The sequence below is a fragment of the Muntiacus reevesi genome, chromosome 4 (genome assembly GCF_963930625.1).
Source record: "Muntiacus reevesi chromosome 4, mMunRee1.1, whole genome shotgun sequence".
Taxonomy (NCBI): Eukaryota; Metazoa; Chordata; class Mammalia; order Artiodactyla; family Cervidae; genus Muntiacus; species Muntiacus reevesi.
The window spans coordinates 96,382,457-96,405,658 of record NC_089252.1 but is presented as its reverse complement, the minus strand read 5'-3'; the positions used below and the strand labels follow the sequence as shown (position 1 = coordinate 96,405,658).

At 39.6% G+C, this 23,202-nt stretch overlaps 1 protein-coding gene and 1 pseudogene across 1 annotated transcript in view; one reads left to right on the top strand and one right to left on the bottom strand.

The window, feature by feature from the left end:
- The window catches only part of SYNPR (synaptoporin), a 286,268-nt gene that overhangs the window by 93,240 nt on the left and 169,826 nt on the right, over positions 1–23,202 (top strand). The window lies entirely within an intron of this gene.
- Positions 9,503–10,917, bottom strand: LOC136167780 (actin-related protein 2/3 complex subunit 1A pseudogene; annotated as a pseudogene).

Sequence of the window (23,202 nt, the reverse complement as noted above, 5' to 3'; positions counted from 1 at the left end):
GTGCTGACATTGATCCCTGGGTTCGGCTGTGTTACCCTAATGAAGATGTAAAACAAGGACCAGGGTGATGGGAGTTTCCTGAAGTTCACACTCATTCTTTTCAACATCTTTTGGTCCTTATTTTACAGATGAGGAAACTGAGATTCAGAAAAGTCAAGGCCATTGTTTTTGCTGTTTATCATATATTTTTCAGCTCCCCTTTTAAGTGCTGCTCTACTCCCTTGGTATTAAGTATATTTGCATAATTTACTTTAGTAAATAAATTATGAGAAGTGGTACTTGTTACATATGGGTGGAAGCTCTGAGAGCCAACGCACAATTCACCATGCTCTCTTTCTTTGTGCTTCAGCATCATTCCAGGTGATGGAAACTTGATTCAGTTAAATGCTAGAATAAGGATGACAAAGAGCACAACCCTGTGTAACCTTCAGTGGACAGGTAGCAACATGCAAGAAAGAAAACTTCCTTGTTTTAAGCCACTGGGTTTTCAGGTTGTTTGTTAACCCAACTTGACCTTGATCATCCTGATTCGTATAGATGTTGTTCATTCATGCACTTCTTTATCCAACAAATAATTAGTGAATATCTATTTTGCCAGATATGGAGTAAATACTGCAAAAGCAAATCATGGTCCTTATTGTTATAACCTCTGATACTTTGTCCACCAAAGTCATGCAGTTAATAAAATGAGTAAGTTGAGTTTCATACTTAAACCATTGGATTCCAGAGTTTGTGCTCTGAAATGCTGCATTCTACTACCTCAAATCGAAATTTCTAGAGTAGTTTGCAACTGACTTTAAGAAAACATCTTTCAGGGGCTAGGTCTTGTCTATCTTAGCATAGTGGGCTAAACTCCTAATGTGTTGTCAGTTGAGTTGTAATGGACAAAGTAAATAAACTTAGACTCACCATCAGAGACTGAACAAGATGCTGAAATTTTGGCCTTGTTTTAGGGGGATGGCATCTGTCCTGTTTTCTGAATGTCTAGCATCTTTTAAATTTGCTAGTATGTTTACAGGATTTTCCCACTTGCTGGTTCTGTGCAACAAGAATACAGAAACATATCACAATTCTCCACCAAGCACATTCACCCCCTCTAGACTGTGACTCAGAAATGAGCAATCAGAGGGAACAGGCTTACTGTGGAATCTGCTTAGCTGATGAGGGAAACAGAGAGCTCCCTGGTGTTGAGAGCAGGGCTGGCAGGGCTGAGTGCCTGCCACGGGTGTCACATCTGTAATGAGGCTGCAGTGTTACAAGTAGCTCATTCCATAGTACCGGTGCTAGGGGGAGCGGCGTTCTTCTCATCAGGCTAGTTCTGGAACATGATTTGGGACATTATTCCTAGAAATTTGGCTTTAAGCCCAGTTCTCTAAACGTCCCAATAATTCTGTGAGCTACCCGCTATCCTTTAATGAACTTGTTTTCTGCTTAATCAGCCACAGTCAGCTTCTGCTTCTTGCAGGGAAGAACCCCAACTGATGCTGTGTGGAAGCTGAGTCAGAAAAGTTTCAAGCCAGATCCTGGGGAAGGAAAGCAGCAAATGACTAATCTAAAGGTGTGTAGGTGGGTGAAGAATTAAAGTCTAGGAAATCTGAGATCAAAGATGGGAAGGTTGAAAAGGAGGTGAGCCTCAGGTTTCCCATGAACAAACTGGGGCAAACAGCGTCCTTCTCCAGGCCTATGGCTCTTAGACCTGTTCATTCAATCATTGAACAAATGTTTATGGAGCACATACTGTGTGCCTGACCCCTGCTCTGGACGGTGGGAGATGTAATGGTGGATAAACAGCATAATCCCAATAGTTTTGTGTAATGGGAAGGCTGGCCCTAATCAAATGATTGCACTAATGAGCAAATATGTTATTACAAAAGAATAATAAAATAATGTGATACTTTGTGCACATAATAGGATGATATGAGCAAGTGTGGGAGAGCAGAAGTGATTTTGAAGCTGAGATTAGAAGAGAAGGAATAAGCAGTGGGTGGGACACAGCAGAAGAACATTCCAGGAGATGTAAACAGCATGTGCCAGAGACAGACTGAACATGGTCTATCTGAAGCACTCTAAAGCTAATGAGATTGAAGGGAACAGAAAAGGTGATAATGGAGTTAGATAAAGCTGTGTAGTAACATAACAGAGTCAGGGAGGACACTGTAGAGTTCGGAAGCTCAATTAAAGATTTTGATCTTTTCCCTGAAATCAATAGGAGGCTGTTGAAGAGTTTTAGGTTGTGGGTTAACACTGTCAGATTTGCATTCTGGAATGCCATGCTGTTTATAGTGGGGACAGTATATGTGGTCCAAGAGTGGCTTGAATATAAGAAAGTGAATTAGGAGCCTATTGCAATCATCTAGGCTTGAGCAGGTTACTAGATCAGGCTGGGGCATTGGCAGGAGAGAGGGAAGAGGTGAGAGAGAGAGTAATGAGAGGTAATGAGAGAGATGGAGAAGAGGAGACTCAATGAGCTACACCATGAACTAACATAATCTAATTTGTGGATCTCAGCTTTTCTGACTTGGACAATTTATGAAGAACCATTGGAATGACATAAGTTTTGGCCATAAAAGAGCAGAGAAAGTACATGCTGAGATAGGGGTGTCTTTGTAACCTTCAAGGGAGGACAGGAAGTACATAGACAGTTGAATATGCAAATCTGAAACTTTGTGAAGAGTTTTGCACCGGAGAAATCTCTCTACTCATCTTAAAGGCAGAATCTTCTGTTAATCCCATATCCCTAATTTGTCTCCCCTTCCCTCTACCTTTTGCTAACCACAAGTTTGCTTTGTTGTGTGTGTGAGTCTATTTCTGGTTTGCATATGCAATCAAATGTATTAATTTTTATTAATACATATGTGATACCTTATAGTGTTTGTCTTTCTCTGCTTTATTTCACTTAGCAAAGTACTCTCTAGGTTCATCCAAATTGCTGCAGATGTCAGCGTTTCATTCCTTTTACAGCTGAGTAATTTTTAAAATATTCCATCATATATATTTATAACACATTTTCTTATCCTATATATATATATATATATAAAATAGATAAGGAATAAGCATATACTGTATAGCACAGGGAATTATACCTATTATCTTGTAATTATCTATAATGGAATATAATTTGCAAAAATACTGAATCACTATACTGTATACCTGAAACTAGCATAATATCATAAATAAATTATACTTCAGTTAAAGGAAAATAAATAAAAATTTCAAAACCACACAAAACTGGGGAAAAAAAAAAACCAGAATCTTCTGAAGCTATTATCTGACTACATCCAGACTGAAAAACCCATTTGTTTGATGCAGGGGGGTTTTTTATATTTATTTATTTATTTGGCTGCACCAGGTTCTAGTAGTGGCATGCGTTATCTAGTTCCTGACCAGGAATCAAACCCAGCCTCCTGCATTGGGAGCATGGAGTCCTAGCCGCTGAACCACCAGGTAAGTCCCTATTCAATGCTGTCTTATCGAGCATAGACCTAGTAACAAGCGTGGGCATACAGAGAAAGAAAGGGTACATGCTGTCTTAGAGGAGTGTATAGTGTAGTTGAGAATTTAAAGGGTCAAGACACAAGCATAATAAAATGTAAGCAATGGAGGTATGGATAGAAGTCTTTGAAAAGACACATTTGGAGGTGGATTTTAGAATTGAGGTATAGGTATGAGTAGTATTCTGGGAATTGGGGACAGTGCTGCAAATGCTTAGAGGCATCTGACAGTACATTGTTCTTAAGGAGTCACCAGTATTACTAAGTAAGGCTGAAGTAAGAGAATTGGGGACTGGGCAGTTGTAGAAGGTGAGGCTAGAGATTTAGGCAGAATCCTGGTATCAGCCACCCTATAAATGTTTATAACTGTGACCTAAAGATTGCCAGGTATCACAGAATCATTTCAAGTATGGGAGAATGGAATCAGATTTGTGTCTTACATAGATTACTCAGCCAAAGTCTTGTGGTCGGCTTTAGCAAGAGATCGATCTGGAATATACAGACTCGCTCTCTGCCTCTTTTTGACAGAGGATTTTGTATTTATTAGTGCCTTTAAGGTTCCAAGTGTCTATATCATTATCTTATCTCATTTGAATCAAGGCAATGAGAAAATGCTGCAAATCAGTGTACTATTATACTTCATCCTTTTCGTGGTTAAATTAGATAATGATCACAAAATGACATTGGCTTGCTCACTTGTTAGAAGCCATAAAATAACCTTCCTCATTAAACAACCATTTTCTCATCACAAAGGAAATTTGGAACAAGGTACAGCGCGTCTTTAAGCTCTCTTTAATTGATATGTATTACCTTCTATCATATTCCATGATTCACAATGTCTTGACTGCAGGTGACAACTATAAAGGCCCTTTATCTTTCTGCCACAATTTGTCAAAGGCTCAGAGGATAGCTTTTGGAGGTAAAAGTTTGGATTTGTTTGGTCTTAATTTAACTAATGAGTAAATAATTGAGAACAAATTCTAAGAAGGAGTCCCTGAAAGCTTATGGGCCCATAAGTCTTATTGGGCCCACCAATAAAGCAAGATAGAAGATTGTTTTGTTAGTTACACTAAAGCCATTTTCTATTCCTTCACTGACACAGGTGATGAGGACAAAAATTAAGACAAGATACTTGGAACAAATAGAACCCAAGTACCACTGCAAAAGAAAACACTTCTGCTAAACTAGAATTTATAAGAGCAATACTGTGAATATTTCTGGCTTACGCTGTTCAAATAACTATGAGCTCTTGTCTTATGTATGTTGTTATATGTTAAGTTGCTGGCAGTTGCTGCTCACAAAAATTTCTACTTGGGAAAGAGCTAAGGATCTAAGGGACTGGGGAGGAAGATCAACACCAAGTGTGTTTTCCACTCTGCTCGGATGCTAACAGTTCTAGTGCTATGGAAGTTACGGGGGACTTGAACATTAACAAAGGAAATGACCTTTTAAAAGCAAGGAGCTGCAGTATCATCAGATAAAGACATTTCTTAATTTATTCTTTTTTAGTGACAATTGAAGATGAGAATAAATTCCATGAGAAAAAAAAACATATGTATCTCAGAAATAAACACAAAGACCCATCGGTAACTTGAGTATCTTGATTGACAACCTCTGTTATGAAGCTGATATTGTGAATAATGATTCTTATGTGGGAAGAAAAACAAAGGTGGCTTACAGTGGTTTAATAACAGCTTTCTACTGGCTAAGTAGCTGAAAAAATATAGTTGACAGTAATTAGTTTTGTGTTTCTTTTTCTTAAAAACATTAAACACTCAATACCTTTAAAAAAAAAAAACGCACACAATAGAAACCCATATGATGAATTCTTTGGAGTTTCATTAAGCTATGAATGTTTCACCTCAGCCTGGGTTCTAAGTCTGTTGATTTGGAAGAAGTGTAAAAGGAGACTGCTTGACAAATCTGCCAAGGGCCTTCATCACGGGAACAATGATAATAAGATGTCAGCAATGCTGGGGTCGGGGGAGGGAAACAAAAAACACAAAACCTATTTCTGCCTCTTCATTATTGCAGTTTAGAAATATTGCGAATATTCAAGGTGATTACAGAAACTTTCAAAACCATCTACTACTAATGAAAAACTGGAAAATTTATTCACTAAATATTTTGAAACAGTCAAGATCAAATCCACCTGTTATTGAGGTGGGTTGTTTTTTGAAGTTAAAATGTTTTTTGGGTGGAGAATATGAGAGTCTGGTTGCTGAATGTATAAACAGCAGCTTTTCAGGTTAGATATGTGGTAATTCAAGCAGTATTTGCACATGACGTTATTTAGCCAGCATGTTCGTGCTTAACTCTTCCCCTTATGTATGTGTGTATATTTTGCAATTTACCACTTTCTAACTTAGAGTAAAGTAGTTAAATTTTCTTTTCTCTCTAAGCAGTGAAAATTTCCTAAACTCAGTGATGTGTGCAGGAGTCTTGTCCTGGTTCCCAGGAGTCAATGGTCAAATTTTCAGGGACTTTGTGAGCTGGTTGTTATTTTTAAACATGGTCATTTTTTTTTAATTAAATCATACAGACTTAGAGTTGAATAAGTTATATTGGATGGAAGGGGAGTTTGGGGGAAAATTGATATATGTATATGTATGGCTGAGTCCTTCTTGCTTTTCACCTGAAACTGTCAAAACATTGTTAATTGGCTATGCCCCGATAACAAAATAAAAAGTTTGTTGTTGTTCAATCGCTAAGTCACGTCCAACTCTTTGTGACCCCATGAACTGCAGCATGCCAAGCTTTCCTGTCCTTCACTATCTCTGAGAGTTTGTTCAAACTCACGTTCATTGAGTCAGTGATTCCATCCAACCATCTCATCATCTGTCGCCCCCTTCTCTTGCCGTCAATCTTTCCCAGCATCTTAGTCTTTTCCAGTGAGTTGGCTCTACGCATCAGGTGGCCAAAGTATTGGAGCTTCAGCTTCAGCGTCAGTCCTTCCAATGAATATTCAGGGTTGGTTTCCTTTCGAATTGACTGGTTTGATCTCCAGCCTGTCCAAGGGCCATTCAAGAGTCTTCTCCAGCAACACAGTTCAAAAATGTCAATTCTTTGGTGCTCAGCCTTCTTTATGGTCCAACTCTCACATCCGTACATGGCTACTGGAAAAACCATAGCTTTGCCTATGTAGGCCTTTTTTGGCAAAGTGATATCTCTGCTTTTTAATACACTGTCTGTTTGTCATAACTTTTCTTCCAAGGAACAAGCATCTTTTAATTTTGTGGCTGAAGTCACCATCCTTTTAAGAAATAATAATAACAATAAATAAAAATCTATTGTGTCAAAAAGAAGAACTGAAGAAGTTATATTAGAAAAAGAATAAACACTTAAAAGTCACCATTTTCTAATTATTTCACTACCTCTTACTGTAATCTATACTCTTAGAGTTATGCTTGTGACTATATGACTATATGTAGTAACAAGTTCACATGACTATCTGTAGTAAGAAGCTTGGCATTTTATTATACTTCATTCTACTTTATATGAGTGTGTGTATGTCTTGCTGCATAGACACACTCATACTCAGGATATGTATCAAACATACCTAAAGTATGAACGTTGTCACTGTTCTCAGTCTTTCCACCCAATAATCTGGAAAGTCTTATTATATTTGCCCAGATTTTAGGCCCATGATCCACTAAGATTTAATGAATAGTTGGTTAATAGCACCTTAATAGATTGTATTCGTGTTTTAAGACTTTTTTTTTATGTCGATCATTTTTAAAGTCTTTATTGAATTTGTTACAGTATTACTTCTGTTTTATGTTTCGGTTTTTTGTATGCAAAGCATTTGGGATCTTAGCTTTCCCACCAGAGATCAAACTCTCACCGCTTGCATTGGAAGGCCAAGTCTTAACCTCTGGGCTGCCAGAGAAGTCCCTTTATATATATTTTACATTTCTTCTTGAAGGGCAATGTTTTCGTACCAGTACATTCTTTCTATTTTGTCTAGAGTTCCTCCACATGCATCCTGAAAAGGAATTGTACCTCAGTCGTATGTCACCGGTCAAACTCTTATTTATTGGAGGCCTTATGGGAGGGGTCCCACCCTACCCCTTGGATGCTCTGTAAGTAATTAGACAGTGTAAGTAGTGGTAAGCCTACTGGATGTGGACTCAGTCCATCTAAGTTCTAGGTTCGGTCTTTTCTCTAGATCACTGAATCAGCCTGGATTAGATGTTTCCCTGCCTTAACCTCAAAATTGCCATAACCATCAAAACAGAAGTAGGACTAGACAAACTCTGAGATCACTTACAGCTCACACTCTGTGATGTCTGATATTTAGAACTAGAAAGTAATTCCCCGGAACCTTTTTTACTGCCCTGCCTACTCTCATGGGCTTGAGGAGTGTGGTGCAAGGGAGGAGAGTTAAACTGAGAGTCTTGTGGGGACAGAGCCACCCTAGAGGTTGCAAACTGGCAGCCCTCATGTCTCAGGTCTCATGTCTCAGGTGGTATCAGGTCTCAAGCCTGATAGTTTGTCCTATATAGTGTTTAGTATTTTTAAATATTATTTGCCAATGTTTAAAAGTCAAAATTTCATTTCAAAGTTTGAATTGCCAAGTTTTCTTGAAAAATGGAAAGATTTAAAAACCTTAGTTCCCACATTTACTGATTTCAATGAGATCAGGTGTGTAGGAATAGCTGCTCCCGTTCAGCAGGTCAGGGATTTTATGGGATATCCATACTCTGAATACCGACTATACAAAATGATTTTCCAGGAAAGACATGGAATTCTCATATAAGGATCACAACAATCTACTTGCTAAACACAAGATAGAGAAAAGATCTTTGTAGACATCAGTTTATTAATAGTACTAGGAGTAGGTTGATTTGCTTTGTTGAAAGCAGTCCACTTGGGGAAATTCCAGTTTCTTCACATGAAAACTTTCCTAGGGAAATAACTATAATGGTTTGCATAAAATTTTAAGACCATATCTACATAGGAATAAATCTAACAAAGGAAGTGTAAGATCTTTATGGGAAAAAATGCAAAATGTTATTAAGACATCTAAAAGAAGACAGGAAAAATTGGTTAGATTTTTTAAAATGCCCATGGATGAGAAGACTCAATATTGTAAAGATGCAAATTTCTTCCAATTGGTCTATAAATTCAGTGTAATTCAAATACAAAAAATGCATCAACTGTTTTTAGGTAAATTTATTCTCCATTTTAGTTGAAGAAGTAAAATCCAGAAAAGGCCAAGATAATTCTGAAAGAGAGGGTGAAAGAGGAGTAAATGTTATAAATGTCATATGAAGCTTATTGCAAAGATACTATAATTAAAACAGTATCTTATTGGTTCATTAATAAATAAATACACCTGTGCATCAGAATAGAAAGCTTAAAAATAGACACATGTTTATATGGGAATTGCTTATCTGACATTGAAAATCAGTGGAATAAAGATGAACTATTTGATAAGTAGAGTTAAGGAAATTGGCTTTCTTTAGAGAAAAAAATAATTCTATTCCTATCTTCCTTCATACAAAAATAAACTCCAAAAATATTGAAGATGTTAATGGGGAAAAACAAAACTCTAAAACTATTATAAAAGATTAGGAGAACATCTTTTTAACAAGTCTGGTAGGGTTTTCTTAAAACAAGTAATGAAAATAAACTTTTTAAAATAAATTACTTGGGTTTTGTTAAAATTTACTTTTTTTTTTTTTTTAACATATTCAGTGTTTTTATTTAATTTTTCTCAGCAGACAATTTACATACCTCCCCACCCCTTCCTTTAAGTTAGTGTTGACAACGTTCCATAATAAACTACTTAAAGAGAAGCTTTGGTCAAGAATGGAATGAAATTGCAAAACAAAACAAAACAACCCCCCAAACAAAACCCAAATCACTGCTGCTTTATTCATGTCAATGTATGACAAAACCCACTGAAATGTTGTGAAGCGATTGGTCTCCAACTAATAAAATAATATTAAAAAAAAAAAAAAAGTATACACGAAAAAAAAAATTAAGTTAAATTAAAAATAAAAAAACCCAACACTTTCACCAATTATGTTCAAATGAAACACACAAGGAGGTTTGCGCCATGTGCGTCTTCAGTGTTTGCTGGCGGCGGGCTCCCCTCCCCGTGCGAAAGGCGGAGCTGCCCCGGCACAGCCGGTCCGTCCTCATGCTGGGTCTGGTCTGGAGGCTCGCTCACCTTCACATTATCCGAAGACCCTGGATAGAAGACTCTAAGGTCTTGAAATCCCAAATGGTCATGGCTCCGTCGATGCCGGTAGTGCAAAATTTGCGACAATCTTGCTTGTCCACCTCATAAATAGACACTTGGGTGATGCTGTTCTGGTGTAGCGTCTCCAGCGCCGTGTTGCGGTCCTCGTCGTGGCCCGCTTGTCCATGTTGCGGAAGCGCTCCATGGCCGACATGTTGCGCTGGATGCTCTGTTTAGGGATGTCCAGCTTGGAGACAAAGGTCAAGCAGCCGCGGTTGTTGTAGTTAAAGAGCATGGGGGAGCAATCGTGGCCAGCAGCCACTACGCTGTTCTCTGAGACGAACGACACACTCAGGAGGGGCAGGAACTCCGTCTTCAGAGTTGAGACCTGCACGCTTTTTGAGGCATCGGCAACGGACACAGTGCTGTCGTGGCTGACCCAGGCCAGGCGGCTGCCACTGGCTGAGAAGCTGACCCCGTGCACCCAGCCGCCGGTGCCACTGCCACCGAACTCGGACATCAGCTGACCAAAAGGCATCTTGCTGCCCCAGGGCGTGCTGGCTGGCTTCTCATCCACTTCTTTAATGTAGGCAGAAAACACTGCATTTGAAGTCGCAGGATCCCGTAGCCAGCAAGACGTTGTTGGGATGCCAATCCAAGCTGAGGACCGTGGAGCGGATGGGCTTTTTAATGTGCTTGCTCACCCACCAGTCATTTTCAGACTCGAAGTAACAGACGGAGATGAGTCGTGCTCCGCTACCCACGGCAAACTTGTTCTCTAGCGGGGACCACTTGACGAAAGTGGCCGCCCAGTTAATTCTCAGGATCACCAGGGTTGGCTTCCAGACACCATCCTTCTGACCCCAGACGTAGGCGTTGTGGTCAGCCCCGCAAGTGACGATGCGGTCACTCGTAGGAGCACAGTCGATACCTGTGATGTGTCCATTGTGTTCCTTGAGTTCATGAGCTTTCACCCACTGGCCCCCGTTCTTCTTATAGATGTGGACTTCGTGATTATTGGGGCTAAGGGCGATCTGGGTACGATCCCTGTTCCAGGCATGACAGGTGATTGGCTCCAGTAAAAACTGATGCAGGGGCATTATTCTTAGCGTTTTCAAAGGATAGAAAGCTGGGATCGGGGCCGTCCGGATGGGCTCGGAGCGTTGAATTCGCAGACTCTGGTCAGTCGACGCGAACAGGCTCTGGCGGGCGCGGGCGGAGGACCGAGGCCCAGAGGGAGCGGCTCAAAATTTACGTTTTATATGATAAGTTCAGTTCAGTTCAGTCACTCAGTCATGTCTGACTCTTTGTGACCCCATGAATCGCAGCACATCAGGCCTCCCTGTCCATCACCAACTCCCGGAGATTACTCAAACTCATGTCCGTGGAGTCAGTGATGCTATCCAGCCATCTCATATTCTGTCGTCCCCTTCTCCTCCTGCCCCCCCCTTCTCCTCCTGCCCCCAATCCCTCCCAGCATCAGGGTCTTTTCCAATGAGTCAACTCTTCGTATCAGGTGGCCAAAGTATTGGAGTTTCAGCTTCAGCATCAGTCCTTCCAATGAACACCCAGGACTGATCTCCTTTAGGATGGACTGGTTGGATCTCCTTGCAGTCCAAGGGACTCTCAAGAATCTTCTCCAACACCACAGTTCAAAAGCATCAATTCTTTGGTGCTCAGCTTTCTTCACAGTCCAACTCTCACATCCATACATGACCACTGGAAAAACCATAGTCTTGACCAGACAGACCTTTGTTGGCAAAGTAATGTCTTTGCTTTTTAATATGCTGTCTAGGTTGGTCATAACTTTATTTCCAAGGAGTAAGCGTCTTTTAATTTCACGGCTGCAATCACTATCTGCAGTGATTTTGGAGCCCCCCCAAAATAAAGTCAGCCACTGTTTCTACTGTTTCCCCATCTATTTCCCATTAAGTGATGGGACCAGATGCCGTGATCTTAGTTTTCTGAATGTTAAACTTTAAACCAACTTTTTCATTCTCCTCTTTCATTTTCATCAAGAGGCTTTTTAGTTCCTCTTCACTCTCTGCCATAAGGGTGGTGTCATCTGCATATCTGAGGATATTGATATTTCTCCCAGCAATCTTGATTCCAGCTTGTGCTTCTTCCAGCCCAGCGTTTCTCATGATGTACTCTGCATATAAGTTTAATAAGCAGGGTGACAATATACAGCCTTGACGTACTCCTTTTCCTATTTAGAACCGGTCTGTTGTTCCATGTTCAGTTCTAACTGCTGCTTCCTGACCTGCATACAGGTTTCTCAAGAGGCTGGTCAAGTGGTCTGGTATTCCCATCTCTTTCAGAATTTTCCACAGTTTATTGGGATCCACACAGTCAAAGGCTTTGGCATAGTCAATAAAGCAGAAATAGATGTTTTTCTGGAACTCTCTTGCTTTTTCGATGATCCAGTGGATGTTGGCAATTTGATCTCTGGTTCCTCTGCCTTTTCTAAAACCGGCTTGAACATCTGGAAGTTCATGGTTCATGTATTGCTGAAGGCTGACTTGGAGAATTTTTAGTATTACTTTACTAGCATGTGAGATGCGTGCAATTTTATGGTAGTTTGAGCATTCTTTGGCATTGCCTTTCTTAGGGATTGGAATGAAAACTGAGCTTTTCCAGTCCTGTGGGCACTGCTGAGTTTTCCAAATTTGCTGGCATATTGAGTGCAGCACTTTCACAGCATCATCTTTCAGAATTTGAAATAGCTCAACTGGAATTCCATCACCTCCACTAGCTTTGTTCATAGTGATGCTTTCTAAGGCCCACTTGACTTTATATGACAAAGGATATCGTAAAGAAGACAGTTAAGGAGAAAGGAGAAAGTAAAAGGACAAAGTTAAAGGGGAACAGTCACCTTTGAAAAGACATTTTCAACATGTATAATGATAAGCAGAGAACCTGCATTCAGAATATATCAAGAACTCTTACAAATCAGTGATGGAAAAATCATGAAATAACCCAATAGAAAAAAGATAGAAGGTAGTGGGCAATAAAATATGCAAAGATAATCACTCTAACTAGTAATCAAGAAAATTCAAATTAACATAAGAGTAATAAAAACATATTTCCACGCAGGACTTGTGGTTTTATTTGTAATTGCCCCCAAAATGGAAACTAACCAAATGTCTCTTAATGTATAGGCAAAAGATAGTACATGTATCCTCTGAATAGAGGGGAACTAAGTATTGAAATACAACAAAATGAGCGAATCTGAAATATTATTATGCTGAGTGAAAATCCATACCCAAAAGGCAAATATATATGGAATGATTCCATTAATTTATGTCACAGTTCTCATGGGATAGCAATTAGCTGGGTTATTTGCTTAGGCTGGAATCAGAGCTTCAAACTCTTCTGAGGCTCTGGGTCCTCTTTCAAGTTCTCTCGTTGCTGGCAGAATTCAGTCCTTGCAGCTGTAGAACTGAGGCCCTAAACTCTGTAGGAAAGTTGTCATTATCTGTGATGTGGTCTCTACAACACTGCAATTTGGTCCTTATTGGCTGCTTTTTCCAATCTCTGTGACTTCTTTCTCTGATCTTTTGAACCTCTTGCAAAGAACTCACATGATTAGATCAGACCCAACTGGGATGACCAACTTAATCAAGTTAATCAACTTGATTGGAGACCTTAGGTCAACTGATGAGGAACCTTAATTATATTTTCAAAATCTCTTCACTTTTGCCACATAGGTAATCACTGGAGTGCTGTTCCATCTTGTACACAGGTCCCATTCACATTCAAGGTAAGAGGATTACACAGCATATGTACCAGGGTTGGGGGAATGAGAGCCATCTTAGAATTTTATTACATGATGATGGTGGTGGGGGTGGTGGTGCAGAAGTTGATATGCGCAAAAAGGTACATTTTACTCCAATTTTATTATGATTATTATATTCTTATTTCCTCAGATGTGTTTGTACCAGATAAGAAAACCAAAGTATCCAGAATCCTTATTTATTTATTTTTCTTAAGGCAAGTTTGTATTGTCTCAGTTTAATACACCAGTGGCCCAGGACAGGTTTATAACCCCCCTATTAACAAACATAAAAAAGCGTACACAGTGGTACCAGTCCCTTTGACAAAATGAGACTCTGGAGAGTGAAGGGGTATCCTGAGGTATACTAGACATTATGCTTATGTGGGAGAATTTTCTCTCCCACTCTTCATAAATCCAAAGCCAAATGTCATTGTACCACCCTCTATCCAGTGAGAGAGATCAAAGGAAAAAAATGTATATGCTGGTATCTTCTTCCTTCAACCGAATTGAGGGAGGGAGTCAAGGAGAAGGCAAGAGCCCTGGGTGTAAATATTTAACACAGTGATAGTTCTTACTAGTATATGTGCAGGATCCTAGTTACATTAGCTCCATCCTCTTAGGAGGGAGGAGAGGGAAAAAGCAGAGTCTGCCTGCCTCTCTCTGTGGTTTATCTATAAAATGAAATGATGTGCCATTTGAAAGTCCTGTTTTCACAGGCTAGTACATGGAATGGGGGGATACTTAGGATATATATAACCATCAGAAGAGGAAGACAGGATTAAATCCTATTTAAAGAGTAATCTACCTTTTGGTTTAAAAAAAAAAAAGTATTTGCATAGAAGAAAGGCTGGAAGGAACAACTCTTCACCAAAAGAATAGTCATCTTAATGGTGGAATTCAGTGAATACTTTTCTGCATTTTTCAGGCTATAATAGACAGAATTTGAAAGAGAATGAAAAGAGACAGGTGTAAGTTAATTTATTATTATAGAAATTTGCACTAGGAATCATTAAAAGCAAACATGAAGGTAGCTTACAGCTCTAGCAGAGGCCTCCCCACATAAATAATTCATCTCAAGGTACTCCTCTGACAATTAGAAGCACCATTTTTTGAACTCTTACTGTGTCCAAGAACATTTCCAAGCACTTGGTAGAGAATATCTTATTTATTCTTTGTATCAACTTCATAAAGACCTATTCATTCTGGCCTAGTTACTACATGCTTAGGTTCCAGAATCATCCTGCCTAGTTTCAAATTCAGGCTTTATCACTCACTGCTCATATAACCTAGATGAGTTAACCCCTCTGAGCCTCAGTACCTGCATCTGTAAAATGGGAATAATAATAGCCCTTACAGCATACAGTTATCATAAGTAATAGATGAAATAATGGAAATAGAGTCCATAAAATATCTTGGCATATGGTAAACAAATGTGCTGCAATTATTCCCATTATATAGAAGAAGACATTAGGACTCAGAGAAGCTGAGTTATTTTCCAAGGGCACTTGCCTCTAAGGAGAGAAGCCTTCAAACCCTTGTCTTCTCAAGTGTTAAGCTTTTAATCATTATACTAGGATTTACTTTCTTTGCTGAGCCCATGGAGCTTAACACTTTGCAGATAATTAACTTGGGCTGGAAGTTTTCTTTTTGTCTCTGTAAATAATTTGACTTGCTTTGAGCTGGAAGTCAACTTCCAAATTAATTTAAAATAATGTTTTAAACAACTCTAAAACTCTATCGTGCTTTCTACGTCTACCAAAATAAATTTTCTTGTTGTGATATCTATCTCAACAGCTGCATTTCTTAAGGAAACCACGTGACAAAAGAATGTCTTCCCAAGCCTCAAATTTGGAAGACCAAGCAAATCTTATGTTATTTGTTTGAAAGGATAAGTCATATGGAGCAGTAAGTTCTTTATCTTAAAACAAAAGAAAATATTACAAAGTTTCAAAGAGACAATAAAATTTAAAATAATCTGTTATCTTGATTTTATTTACTCCTTTAAAAAAAAATTACTGAGCTCTGAATTGATATATAAGATAAGCCAGTTCTTGATATATTTCAACTTGTCTGAAAGTCAGTTACTTTGGTTGCAGTTCAGAGAATATATTCTCAGTGAAGAATAAAAGATATGTTCACATTAATCATTTCCCTAGTGTATAATGTTTTATATCAGCAAGGATGAGGTAGAGGCTGGCCTTGGGAGGAAAAGTAAGTGCTTAGAGCAAGAGTCTCAGCAGATTTCTGTCCTTTGATGAACTCAAGATTACTCTCCCAGTTGTAAGACATATGAAACAGTGGCTAAGAAGTCCCAAGGCATGAGTTCCAATCCTAGCTCAGGCAGTGCTTGACTCCTTCAGGAAATTTGAGCTTCTTATTTCATTTTTTTTGGTCTTGATCTTCCAAATGAAAAATGAGGAGAGGGTGGATAATAAGGCAGTGGTTCCCCAAACTGGCTGTATAGCAGAATCACACCAGCAAAATCTTAAAATTTACAGATTCTTGGGCCCAACTCCAGACCTGCTGCATCAGAATCTCTGGCTTTCTGGCTCTTGAGAATCTGTATATTAAATAAGTTCGTTGGCTTACTCTTGTACACCCACTTAGTTTTCACCAGGCACTGGTGTTTGAAAACCACCAGGCTGCTGATTTCTGATTTACAAGGTCCAGGACAATTTGAATGTTGTAGAACACTGTTTCTTGCAGTGCTTCCTCATCTCAAAAATAGCTGTATAGATGGAATGAATGGAAGCTGAGGAAAACCATAATTCCTTCTAAGCACTGGTTTCTTCAGATGGATTGTTGTCTATCTGCTTATTTATATTTAATGTGTGATACTGTGATATCACAAGAAATATATGTTCTGCTCTTCATCTTCAGTTCCTTATGCAGATCCTAAAACCCTGTAAGTTTCCGAGTGATGGGGTGATCAGACTGTCTTACACAGAGCTCCTAAATACTTTGCAGTCTCCTGACTGATAGGAATGAATTTTGTTCTCATGAGGCATTTTGGCAGGCTCTGAGATAGCTTCGGGTTGGGGGCTGGTCACCAGAAAAATCAAATCTTGATGAGAAGCTTGAAACTTTCAGCCCCTCTCCCTAACCTCCAGGATTTGGAAAAGAACTAAAGATTGAGTTAATAATTCATCATCCCTGTGTGATGAAACCTCCATAAAAGCCCCTAAGTGATGGGGTTTAAAGAACTCCTGGGTTTGTGGCTGCATCTACATGCTAGAAGAACAGCATACTCCAGCTCCACAGGAATAGACACACCTGTGCTCAGCATCTTCCCAGACCTTGCCCTATGTACCTCTTCATCTGGCTGTTCACTTACATCCTTGTTAATATCCTTTATAATAAACAGTAATGGCAAGTGTTTCTCTAAGTTCTGTGAGCTGTTATAGCAAATTAGAAGACCAATAACATGTGCTCATTGCGCTGCATCATTGCCTCTCCTAAGTAATGGTAGACAATTTAAATATCCAGTAATAGAGGAAATATTTAAAGAAATCTTTGTATATCCATTACATAAAATATTAGAGGACCATTAAAAAGCATGAGTTATAACATGATTACTACTAGATCAACTGTGTGCATGCTTATTTTGTCAGCTATTGCTACATAACAAACTACATAAAACTCAGTGCTTAAAACAGTAGGCGTTTATTATTTCTCATTGATCTGTGGCTAAACAGGCTTGCTGGTGATCAGCGGGGCTTGCTCTTGTGACTATTGTCAGCTGTCAAGTCAGCCAGAGACTCACAAGTCTAGAATGACTTCATGGCCAAATTTAGTGGTCAACTGGCTGTTGACTGGGCAATGGGAGTAACTAGACCATGGTCTTTTCCAGATCATTCATCAAGTGATCCCAGCATTATTCACATGCTTGATTGGAAAACTTCCAAGAGAGTGGAAACTGAAAAATAAGTTGAGACCCAGGGTGAGAACAGGTGCAACTTCACTCTACCGCATTCTATTGGCTACAGAAAGTTACTGGTGAACCCAGATTCACACAGCACAGAAATGAACTCTATTTCTTACATAAGAAGAGCTGCAAAATCTCATTGAATGAGTGTGGGTGAAAGGAATAAGCATCACTTTTTTGGCATCAATGTACCACAGATATGAACAAGAACTGGACAACCTATTTTAAAAATGCAAAGAACTAAGGTGTTGACGAGTTAGGGATGTGGGCTTTTATTCTTTTCCTTTATATCTTTGTTATTTCATGTAAGTAGTTACAACACTGTTGAAAAGCAAAAACACAGGAGAGCCAAAGTGAAAGTAAGATAAACCATTTCATTACTCACTATACTGAGAGAATTGGGTCCATACTTTGCATATCACAAGCCAATCAATAAAGCCTTCTATAATCTCTGCAAGTGGGTAACAATGGAAAGATCCTGAAATTGCCAAGGCAAAGTAGCTCTCTAAGATATATCCAATGACCTTGATCTCAAGTGGAATTTAGCCATGAAATTTCCAATTATTCTTAACACTTTTGCACACTCTGCATATTACCAGGGCTGGCACCATCTCAGGTCTGTAGCAGCCTCTGGAACCCCTAGGGAAGTATTCTTTCTTAATTGCTGTGATTTCTGATAGTTGAAGTTTTGCCTGTTTAAGAACCAAAATTTTGGTTCCTTTTTTAAAAGAAAGACTATTTTGAACAGAAGTCTTTAACAGTATAAGTTGTTCATGTCCTTGTGTTTTAAAATAGAGTTGATAAAAACCGTTTGAACATAACATAGTTTTTGACAGTATTGTTCTCTGCCACAGTGCAATGACATCTTCAGAGCTTTGTGGAGCAAAGTAGGGTTTCTTCACCCTTATATAAAATATTCTGAGAATGTTATGCTTTCAAGTTCTCATTTATGCCCTTTTTATTGTTTCTGTGCTGTCTCTTGCTCCCATGGGCTCTAAGTGTGCCTGCCTTTGACAGTTTGTTCCATTTTACTTGGCTTCTTCTAATATGTTCTCATCTTAGAAAAACCCACTTTATTAAGATTGTTTGTAGAATAAGAGTAATTATGCTCTGAGCAAGGACCAGGAAACCTCTAACCTGAGTAAGGTACATGAACTTTAGCGTACAGAAGCTTGGTGACATGTCCTTGGCTGCTTTTCTTGGTCTTGCCTCTATCCAAGAAAAGACAAGAGCCAGATCTGAGAATCCAAGGCACATTGCATCCAAAGCACATTATCAGGTGCCAAGGAGGTAAAGATACGAGTGACCTGAATGAAATAAATAAAATACATCTAGATGGACTCATTGTGCTTAGGATATTAGCATTCCACAGTCCTGTTTTGCCAAAGGTTAGTTTGTCACATAAATTATGAACTTTTTCAAAGTATTGTGAAATATTAAGACAACTATCATAACAGACATTTCAGTCACAATAGAAGAGAAAATGGAGACAAGAAAAGATCCCATTAGATCAGTGTGTCCCTGTAAATTGTGGTGGATAATATCTAATTGACAGGTTTATTGTGAGGGTTCATTATAACCCTGAGTTAGGTCATGTAAACTCAAAGCTTATTATGAAAAGAATTATATATAAGGCAAGACTTGGATTCAAATCTTGATTTCATCACATATTAAATAGGTTTTTGCTTATCCCTACTGTTCTTTTCTGGAGAATGAGGCTAAAGCCTGCCTTGCAGTTTTGTTGAAAGAATAAAATAAAAGAACCTAAGTGCTCCACACAGTGCCTGGAAATAGTAAAGTGAAAGTGAAATCTCTCAGTCATGTCCGACTCTTTGGGACTCCATGGATTGCCTGCCAGGCTTCTCCGTCCATGGGATTTTTCAGGCAAGGATACTGGAGTGGGTTGCCATTTCCTTCTCCAAGGGATCTTCCCAACCCAGAGATGGAACCCAGGTCTCCTGCTCTTAACCATCTGAACCACTTAGGAAGCTCCTGAAATAGTGAGTGCTCCACAAATATCAGCTTCTTTCTCTTTTTCCTCTTCACCTAAGGGGTGACAAATAAGCTAGGTTTTGAAGGATGAGTAGGAGTTCACAAACCAAACCAAATAGCAAATCCTCAATAGGGAAAGAGGCTTTTCAACAAAGAATATGGGGAGATTTGCTCCTGGAAGTAGCGGGTGATAAATGAAGATGTCGTCCTTCTTGGCAGAGCTAACAGTGCTTCTTTTATTTCTGACTCTATCTTCGGTGATGCTAGTTCCCTCACTAGTGGATCTGTACCTCATCTATACCACCTCCTTACTGAAACATTACTTGAGCCCTCATTGCAATCAGACAGTATTGGGCCTTTATTAAGGACAGAGAGGAAGATGCTAGAAATCCGTAACACTGAATGAATTAACAGAATTTTGAAATTGTACAAAGAGTACAGTATATCCCTTCCACTATCATATGCCCAGGGTCTGAAGGCAAAGCGTAGGGAAGAAACTTGAAATCGCTTTATTTAGAAGTCATCTTTTCCATCCATTTAAAATACAGGCATTAAAAAAAAATAAATAAATAAAATACAGGCATTTAGTGAGCATTTATCACTTGTAAAATGTTGATTTAAAAGGGAAAGACAAACATGAAGATGGCTAACTGTGAATTAGACCAAAGGAAATAAAGACTATCAATGAAAAAAACTAAAATGGGTAGCAGAGGCAATTGCACTTGTCTCTGAAGAGCACGTAGGGTTGTATTTATCCAAGAGGAAAAGTGATGGCATTTTATTGGAGGCAACAGCACAAGCAAAGGGATGAGGCGTTAAAGCAAACACTTGACAAGAGAAGCTTGGTCAGGTCCATAAATCACTAAGCGCCTTAAAAACCAAACATAAAGGAGAAAATCATGCAGGAAAACAGACCCAGAACCAACAGTCTTTCTTTGATTCCCTCAAAGAAGAGTCATGGTTTCCTTCTTCCCTTTTATCCCTTTTATTCCCTTTCCTGCTGGTGACTTAGGCCTTTCAAAGATCCCCGGCAGGCTCTGGAGCAGTCAGAGTCAGGTCCACACCCTATCCCCGAGCATTCACTGCTCCAGCACAGGCCCTTGGCCTCCTGCTTCAAGGACCCAGCTTCTCAGCCTGAAGGCTTCAGCCCCTCCAGTGGGATCGGCAGGGGATTTAATGCTTGCCGGAGCTGAAAAGGGTTTGGAAAAGAACCAGGCCAGCCTCCTGCACCTCATTAATGCACCCTTTGCAAGCTGCCTTCACCTCCCCAACTCAGTCCCTCCCTGTCTTTCCTGGAATCACCTTCTGAATAAACTACTTGCACTTAGAGCCTTGTTTCAGTAGAAAGCTTGCTGGAGGGGGCACCCAAAGACCGCTTGTTCTGAGAGGGTTGGGCCTGTCTGATGGGAGTGGGCAGGATCCAGGCTGATTCTGGGAAGTGGCTCATGGCGCATTTTTGTTGATTAGGGGACCTTTTTTTTTAAAGTTAGTTGTACTTTAAGAAGGACAAAATGAGTTAATTCATATGGAGTGTTCAGACCAGGGCCTGGCACATAAGTACATGCCATAGTCATTGTTGTCGTTACTTTTGTATTGTTTTCCCCTCTTGTCTTTTTGGGTGAGAGAGGGCTTAATGAAAGAGGAAACCTTAAGACAGAAAAGAGGTATGAGGAATCCCGTTCCCACCTCCATGACACAGATTCCAGAGGCAGATTTTCATTCTGGAGGTGAGACTCCTCCTCCTCCTCAGAGTCTTGGTTGAATATGGATCTCGCCTCATGGAACAAGCACCATGGCTGATGATAATTTACTCCAAGCACTGGCTTCATCCACTGTACAGGGGTCGCTAACACCCATGCCTTATCAAATTCCCACTGGGGAGGAGGAGATGGAGACCCTTCTGATTTGTGATTCAGGAGGTCTGAGTTTGAAACAGGTCCTTCCTCTTGTCACCTGAGCTGCTTGTGTCCAAATGCGCAGCCGGGTTTAAGAACCCCACTTCTAAATGGCTTTGATCCCCAGGATCCACAACCCAGAGTGTTGTGGTATCCTAACAGGAAGAGTAGACTTCTTTTTCCAAACAGAATATGAGGCTGACTTCTGCTACACTACTCCGGCTTATGTCAGAACAAGTTGTGTTTCTTGACTCTTACGGGGAGTTTCTGTGCTCACACTTCTATAGAACTGAGAGGAAAAGGGCTGCTCTTAGAGTTGTGATAAGTGACATTCTGGAAATATCAGAATGTCCTGTTCTTCAGCGCCACTCTCTTAATTTGTATCATTTAACAACTCTGGGATGTTTACGAAGAAACTAACATTTTAAGGGAGACGTTAGTAAAGCAGTCTATTTTAAAAAATAGATGCGCAGCTGAAAAAGAAAGCTGGTTTCTCTCTGTGTGAGTGCACATGGCATATTGAATAGTTCTAAGCAGGCTTGCAATAATAAATAATCAAGTGATACAGAAAGTGTGGTTGTGTATTATGTTTCTGGAGGCAGACACGGAGCACAGACAGCAAGGGTTACTCTGTACAGCGTTGTAAGTTTCAGTTCTCGGAGTATTTTCACCAAAGAAGTCTTGTGTTGGCACCACGGCTGCCCTATGGGATAGCCATGACTGCAGCATCTTTCATGGTAGTCCTGAATCCAAGGAGTTGGGTAAAATATAAATTAAGATTGTAGGAAGCATCCCCAGAGAGGGGGATCTTTTTGGTTTGTAAAATTTTAAGAGATTGGCCAAATGAACCGGCCAAAAAGACCGTTTGTTTTAAGTCAAATGGCCAAATTCCATATCGTAGTAATCCAGAGACACTTCTGGCAGAAGACATGCTAAGGCCAAAGAGAGAGGTTTTTCGAAAATTTCAGAAGCCCTTAAATTGAAATAAAGCCTCAGGTCTCTTTGATGGACCCCATTCTCTTGCTGTACCTCATGTAACCAGTCACATCCCCAAATTGAGGCAGGTTTGGGAAGGTGGAAGCAGAGTGGGGAGAATAGTTTCAGATAGAATCATAGGCAGATAGCCCATGACTAGAATTTTTGGAACTTCTTGGCTCTCGTGTTACAAATTCTACATTTTGTAAAATACATGGAGTAGATGCAGACATTTTTGTCTTTCCTACCGATGCCTTATTTTATTAAGAGTTGGAATTTGGTGTAGATTTTGGAGGCATGTTTGTTGGGAAGGAAAGGAAAACCAGAAAGCCATTTTGCAGGCATTTAATTCTTAAACCTCTCTGGCCTTAAGCATTTGCAGTGAGAGAGAGAGTACACGACACTTGTATTGTTATAATTACCGTGCAGGCTTCCTTCCCTGTTACTTATAACACGCTAGCATCATCACTGTTATTCCCATTTTACAGGCAAAGAAATTGAAGTTTAGAAAGACTAAACTTTCCAAAGACTAAAAGGGGCCCAACAAGTATACACACTTGGCCATGATGCTTCTCTTTGTGGGGAACCCATCAGTGAAGTCATGTGTCCCATGACCTGGTTTACTATCCATTTCTCAGTGGACTGTGCAAGAATATTGAAAATGGTCTCCATGTTTTTAATTCCCTCCCTCTTATGACATTACCAAGACTCATGTAAAAAATGGACCTCTGGGATTCTTTCTGATATAAAGTCTTAATCTTTCATCATAGCAACAGCTATCAATCTTGTGGATTCACACGAGGCTTTAAGTAATATGTGTCAGGAACAGCCAAACTTGTAAGCTGACGGAGCTCTCTCTATTATTTAAAAGGCATGGTAGGAAAATATAGAGCTGAGTCTTTGTCTGGTTATAGTTATGAATGTGGGCTTAAGGAAGTTTATTCATTTTCTCTTCT